The 6,019-nt window shown below is 37.7% G+C and overlaps 1 pseudogene; it reads right to left on the reverse strand.

Annotated features, from left to right (window-relative positions):
- Nucleotides 1–1,078: 1,078 nt before the first annotated feature.
- On the reverse strand, nucleotides 1,079–1,234 carry LOC101594982 (annotated as a pseudogene).
- Nucleotides 1,235–6,019: the final 4,785 nt, after the last annotated feature.

The raw sequence follows: 6,019 nt of genomic DNA on the forward strand, positions 1-6,019 counted from the left end.
ATACCTTGATTTCATTCTGCATCTAGTTTCTTAGTATATAGGATAGCTACTGATTTCTGTGTGTTTACTTTATATCTTGCTACATTCCTAAAAGGTATTATCCCATCTACCAGTTTGTTGGTATTCTTTAAGGACCTTTATGTATAGAGTTATATAATCTGCATATAAGGTCACTTTGGTCTCTTCCTTTCCAATTTGTATCCCTTTTGTGAGTGTCTCTTGCCTTATTGCTATAGCTAAGATTTTCAGTACTATATTGAATAAAAGTGGCAACAGTGGACACCCTTGATTTACATAAGTTGAACCATCTCTGCATCTCTGGGATAAAGCCTACTTGGTTGTGGTGAATAAACTTTCTGATATATTCCTGTATTCTGTTTGGCAATATTTCATTTAGAATTTTTGCATCTATGTTCATGAGGATAATTGGTCTGTAATTTTCTTTTTTTGTTCTGTCTTTGTCCAATTTTGGTATCAGAGTGATGAGTTTGGTAGAATTCCTTCCTTCTCTATTTTATGGAAACATTTGAGAAGCAGTGGTGTTCATTCTTTCGTGAAAATTTGGTAAAATTCACCAGTGAATCCAAATGGGCCTGGACTTTATTTTAGTTGGGAGAATTTTTTTGTTTACATTCATATGTTTATTAAAAATATAGACTAATGGTTCTGTGCTTCTGTGTCATTTTGTGTGCTGACTTCCTTGAAACACATCTTCACAAATATACTCTGCACAAAAGTAAAATATAAACAGAAACAACTGCTGAGACAATGCTGTTCCATACATAATCTCCTCAAAATCACACTAGCTAGAAATGGAGTTAAACATTATTTGCAATTATATCAACACTCACTGATGCAAATATCATAGGAATAAGGGTGCTAAATGTCTTTTCATACTTCCCAAATCATTTATGTTTTAGCTATGAAGGCCAGTTACCATAGGCCTACTTGTTCTTGCAAGTAGAATTTTTGTCCATTCAAGCAGTTCTTACACCTTTCTGGGTCAATCCATTTAAGGATAGGATAGAAACTGTAGCCATGTTCCTCATGTCATGCATTTTCATGCAACTCCCAATCTTCATATGCTATCCAGTTACTTCAAGATAAATGGACTGACTCACAACAGGACCACACAGATGAGGAAGGTCCATATGGAGGAAATCACATCTTCACATATCTTGCATTTAATCTCTTCCTGGTCCAGCTTTGGAGTGAGGCCTTTAATTCAGAACATTGCAGTTCAGCTTTACCAGCTTGCATGCAAGCATCCTCCACTTGGGAGACATTTTATAACTGCTTGGATTTCCATACTTGTTATAGGTCTATTTAAATGGCTTATCTCATATTGATTTAATTTTGGTAAGTCATATTAATCAAGGAAATCATCTATTTCTTTCAGATTTTCAAACTTAGAAGCATATATATTCTTAAAGTATTCCATATGGTTTTCTGGATTTCTTTGGTGTCTGATATAATGGTGCTTTTTTAGTCTGTAATTTTATTAATCTTTGTCTCTTCTCTCTTTCATCTAGTCAGATGTGCTAAGGGTTTATAAATCTTGTTTATCCTTTCAAAGAACTAACTCTTTGTTTTATTGGTTATATAGGTTTTTTTGTTTCTAATTCTAATTTCTTTCTTTTTTTATTTTATTTTTTTGGTTTTTCAAGGTAGGGTCTCACTCTGGCTCAGGCTGACCTGGAATTCACTATGTAGTTTCAGGGTGGCCTTGGCACCTTGGCAATCCTCCTACCTCTGCCTCCCAAGTGCTGGGACTAAAGGTGTGTGCCACCGTACCCGGCTCCTAATTTCTTAATATATGCACTTAGAGCTATAAATTTCCCTCTTAGGGCTGCCTTCACTAGATCCCAAAGATTTTGTTATATTATATTCTCATCATCTTTTAATTCTATGAATTTATTGATTTCCTATTTGATTTCTTCAATGACACATTCATCATTCAATAGTGTACTGTTTAGTCTCCATGAATTTGTGTACGTGCTGTAGTTTTCTTGTTTCTGATTTACAGTTTAATCCCATTGTGGTCAGATAGAGTACAAGGGATTATTTCAATTTTCCTGTATTTATGAAGATTTGCTTTGTGTCATAATATATGGTCTATTTTGGAGAATGTTCCATGTGTTACTGAGAAAAATGTATATTCTGCAGCATTTGGATGGTGTGTTCTATAGATATCTGTTAGTTCCTTTTGTTCCATGACTTCAGTTAATCCAGATGTCTCTCTGTTTATTTTTTGTCAGGATAACCTGTCAATTGAGTAGAGTGGGGTATTGAAGTCACCCACTACAATTGTGCTATTTCTGACCTTAAGTCTAATAGTGTTTGTTTGGTGAAATTGGGAGCTCCCATGTTAGGTGCATATACGTTTAGGATTGTAATGTCCTCCAGTTGGAGTGTTCATTTAATCAGTGTAAAATCACCTTCTTTATCTTTCCTCACTAATGTTGGTTTGAAGTCTGTCCTGTCAAATATAAGGATAGCAACCTCTGCTTGTTTCCTAGGCCCATTTGCTTGAAATACCTGTTTCCATCCTTTCACCCTAAGACAGTGTCTATCTTTTATTGAGAGATGAGTTTCCTGGAGGCAACAAACAGCAAGATCCTGCCTTTTAATCCAGTCTGCAAGCCTGTGTCTTTTGGTTGGGGCATTGAGATCATTATATTAAGTTATTATTGAAAGGTATGTGTTTATTCTTGCCACACTTCTTGTCTTGTAGTGCTTCCTTTTTTCATTTTTCTCTCTTGACTATTTGAGTATTTTTTTTTCCTATTTCTGCATTTGTGTTCTTTGCTTTCTCTTTAACATGAAGGAGTCCTCAAGTATTTTCTGTAGAGCTAGCTTAGTTGTCATAAATTCCTTTAGCCTGTTTTTGTTGTGGGATATCCTTATTTCTCTTTCCATTTGGATAGACAGCTTTGCAAGATAAAGCCATCGTGGTTGAGAGTTGTTATATTTTAGAAATTGGAATACATCTTTGTAAGCCCTTCTGGATTTCAAAGTTTGTGTTGAGTAATCTGCTATTATCCCAATGGGCTTGCCTTTATAGGTGAGTTGCTTTTGCTCTCTAAGTGCTTTCAATATATTTTCTTTGGTTTGGGTGTTTAGTAGTTTAATTATAGCATGACATGGAGAGGTTATTTCCAGGATTTTTCTGTTTGGTGTTCTGAAACCTTCTTGTATCTGCATTTCTTTCCCAAATTGGGGAAAATTTCCTTCTGTGATTTTGTTGAAAATGCCTCCTGTGCATTTGGACTGAAATTCTTCTCCTTCTACTATACCCTGAATTCTTATGTTTGAACTTTTCACAGTGTCCTGAATATCTTGAAATTCCCATTCATATCTTCCTATTAGCATGTCTTTCTCTTTGTTGGACTGTATTTGGTCTGCACTTCTACTTCATTCTGTTCTCTCCTTTACTAGTTCTGCTAGTGAGACTTCCCACAGAATTTTTAATTTTTTTGTTCATTTTTACTTATTTATTTGAGAGTGGCACACAGAGAGAAAGAGGCAGATATATAGAGAGAATGGGCATGCCAGGGCCTCCAGCCACTGCAAACCAACTCCAGACATGTGCGCCCTCTTGTGCATCTGGCTAATATGGGTCCTGGGGAATTGAGCCTTGAGCCAGGGTCCTTAGGCTTCACAGACAAGTGCTTAACTGCTAAGCCATCTCTCCAGCCCAGAATTTTTTTATTTGACCTACTGTGTTTTCCAGTGCTAATATTTCTGCCTGGTTTTTCTTCAGTATTTCTATTTCTTTTTTTTAAATTTTTTATTTATTTTATTTATTTATTTGAGAGCTACAGACAGAGAGAGAAAGAGGGAGAGAGAGAGAGAGAGAGAGAGAGAGAGAGAGAGAGAGAGAGAGAGAGAGAGAGAATGGGCATGCCAGGGCCTCCACCCACTGCAAATGAACTCTAGACACATGTGCCCCCTTGTGCATGTAGCTAATGTGGCTCCTGGGGAATTGCACCTTGAAACAGGGTCCTTAGGCTTCACAGGCAAGCTCTTAACCACTAAGCCATCTCTCTAGCCCTATTTCTTTACTCATGTCTTACAATGGCATCTTTATTTCATAAAGCTGGTTTCCCTGTGTTCTCTTTCAGGAGTTTGTTTTCTTCTTTAATTTCCTTGTTTTCTTCTTTGATTCCTTTGAGTATAGATAAAATTATTATTATTTTTTTGAAATCTTTGTCAGGAATTTTACCTAAAACAGTCTCATGGGGGGCATTTCTGGTAGATTTATAATTTTTGGTTGGATTGTATTGTCTTGATTCTTTGTGTTTCTTATATTATAATGTAGTGATTTTTACATACTAAGGTGATTTGATGCTTGAGTTTTTTAACTATCTGTGGTGTTCTTAGACTTGGAAATCCAACTTTATGTACCTTCAGAGTAGGAAATTAAGGTGCCAAGTATAGCTCTTGTACTCCAATCCAGCCACAAAAGTAATCCTAGGTGTTAAGTTTGCCTGCTATTCAAGTATTCTAGTGGGCTGGGTGGAGCAATTTCTGACAAAATTCTAAAACTCAACTAAGTAATATACACATGCAATAAAAACCAGCACAGAGCATGTAAGTGTGGGGATTGAAAATCAGATAAGATTAAAAGCCAAAATCCCTAAGAGTGTGTGTTGCTCTACACCCTTTACCCTGTCAGCTGGGAGGTTGAGATTTCTGTTTTGAAATGGGTTCTAGGTCAGCCTGGGTCTGAATCAGACCTTGCCCCAATTATGACAGAAGCAAGACAAAGGACCTATGAATCTGAAAGCATCAAAGGGAATAATAGTCATCCCCCAAATACAACTTAATTGAGAATGGTAAAGACAACCACAAATATGTAATCCATAACCTGTCCTGACATGGAAAGAGAGATTAGCACTTCCAGTTTTAGAGTGGCTTCCAATCTCACCAAGCTGAGTGCCCACTTCTATCTCTCTGTATTGGTTTATATAGCTGGAGCTCTGATCAGCTGTGCTAGATGGCCTGCCACCAGAGGTGGAATACATCCTCCGGAGATTTGTGGTTGTAGCAATTGGGAGATAGGAGAGTGCAGGGAGCCTGTATTTGTACTGGAACAGCTCAGGTGGCCCCACCTGTATCCACTTCAGCTGGTCTCTGCTGTTTCCCATTCAAGTTTCCTGACTTTGCAAGGAGGCTGATGAAATTGGGACATCCCCTTATTTGTTCTCTTCTCTTGCAACTCAGCCCTGGGCTGGGTGGGCACACTGATCCATGTGGATCAGGTCTGTGAGCACCTTGGCAGAATTCTGGCCAGTTTTCTCCTTTCTGGTAGATCTTGGCCTCTCTTGCTTCTCCACTGTGGTGGATAAAAACCTATACACCTTCACAGCCAGACGTGATGGCACACACCTTTAATCCCAGCACTTTGGAGGGAGAAGTAGGAGGGTTGCCATGAGTTCAAGGCCACCGTGAGACTACATAGTGAATTCCAGGTCAGCCTGAGCTAGAGTGAGACCCTACCTTGGAAAACTGAAAACAAAAAAACAAAACCCAAAACTACACATCTTCACTTTTCAGAAGAAGAGTGTATTTTGCTCTGGTTTTGCTTAAATTACTCCCTGGGTTGGTTTGGCATGATTCCTATGTAGCCATCTTACCCAGAAGTTTCCTATTTATTTATTTTTAAGCAATAAGAGTTTTTTGAGACATGAGAACTTTGATAGTCACTTTATTAAATAAAATCTTGACTAGCGCTGTTTGATTTCATATATTTTAATAGAAGTAAAATAGAACCTGATCATTGGTGAACTAAATTACCTTGGTTTTAACATAGTCTTCCTTCTGTGTATTGCAAGACTGTCCTAGAACCAAGGGGGATGTCATTTTTAGGGAAACAGGCCTGGATAACCAGTTTTCCATTATATAGGAAAGCAGTAGCTCTTATGCCTGGTTTGGATTAGAATGTAGTAGACTGTGGACAAAGGAGTAAGCTAGCAAAAGCAGGTCAGTGAGAATGATGTGGGAGAGAGGTCACCAC

Source organism: Jaculus jaculus, chromosome 3 (assembly GCF_020740685.1).
Source record: "Jaculus jaculus isolate mJacJac1 chromosome 3, mJacJac1.mat.Y.cur, whole genome shotgun sequence".
NCBI classification, from domain to species: domain Eukaryota; kingdom Metazoa; phylum Chordata; class Mammalia; order Rodentia; family Dipodidae; genus Jaculus; species Jaculus jaculus.